Genomic DNA, 1,403 nt, shown 5'->3' with positions numbered 1-1,403 from the left:
AGAACCCGTCAAGCCAGTTGACGATGAAGATCCCTGCATCCAGCCATATGCTGTTGGATACCAGGAAGGAACTGATGATGACGATAACAGAAACAGAAAGCGTGATTACAACCCCTGCATCCAGCCATATGCTGTAAGATACCAGGAAGATAATGATGATGGCAATAACAAACACCCAAAACGTGATGACAACACCTGCACCCAGCCATATGCTGTTGGATACGGGAACGAAGATGATGAAGATGGCAACAAGCAACCAAAACGTGATCATGACAACCCCTGCATCCAGCCATATGCTGTTAGATACCAGGAAGATAATGAGGACAGCAACAAACACACAAAACACGATGCTGCAGCTCTCGACGAACAAACTTCCAAGACTGATGTTGACATCCAACCATACGCTGCTGCATACATGTGCCAGGATGAGGTGGCGGTTATGACGTCAGCTGAAGAGACACAAACAAAGCAGTCATTTCGGAAAACGGTATCAAACAACAGCGATGACATCCCAAATAACATGTCAGGTCGTGTCCTTTCCCCCGATGATACTGACACTTCAGGTGCTGCTGAGGATGACAGTAGTAAACGGAAGATACGACATCCTGGAAATACCCTCCATCCAAATCAGATGCACGCGCTGAACCCCAATCCGATGTATGTGGCAAACCCTCACCCACAAGCAACGTGCGGTAAGATCATATTTCATATACCATGTACGGCATTTTTGCTATGATGTATGGTTTCATTTTTCGTCTATGAAATACTAAATCTGTTTTCCAATTTTTCTAGTTTTTTTTATCAAATTGGTATCAATCATTAATTTTGACTCAATTCTTGGTGCTTCAATACATCTATCGGTTCTAAAGCGTTCATGATGGTCAGATCAATCTTTATTATGCAATCTAGAAAGCTTATGAAGATTTCTTTTGCATTAACCGATTAAGAGTCCCACCTACATAAGGCTGCATTGTTGACATTTATTTTCAGAATGCAGATATCCTCGCTTAATTGCTACTTCCGTAACAAGTACCGTCATGATAACATTGGTTATCGGCGGAATCATTGCCGGTGTGTCATTCGGTCCCTGGGATACTCAAACGGTATGCGTTCCTATCTTTTTATCATCCTCTTTTGCGTATAGCGTCCCTCTTGAATCTCGTATAATCAATGCCTCACTTTTTACAAGAGAAACAACAAGCTATAATGTAGCAAAATTAAATCGATCTCATTTTACAGCAGCGATATGCCAATGTCTCTGTCTGGGCCACAACACAGTCGTCGACTCCCTACAGCTCTCAAGGTACATGTAACGTTTTGTTATTGATTGGAAACATGGGAGCAGAATAATGTATTTACCTCTGCTCTATTGTACGGATTGTGTTTCATCTGTGATTTTTGAG

The sequence above is a fragment of the Branchiostoma floridae genome, chromosome 19 (assembly GCF_000003815.2).
Source record: "Branchiostoma floridae strain S238N-H82 chromosome 19, Bfl_VNyyK, whole genome shotgun sequence".
NCBI classification, from domain to species: Eukaryota; Metazoa; Chordata; class Leptocardii; order Amphioxiformes; family Branchiostomatidae; genus Branchiostoma; species Branchiostoma floridae.
This window is presented reverse-complemented; position numbering follows the sequence as displayed.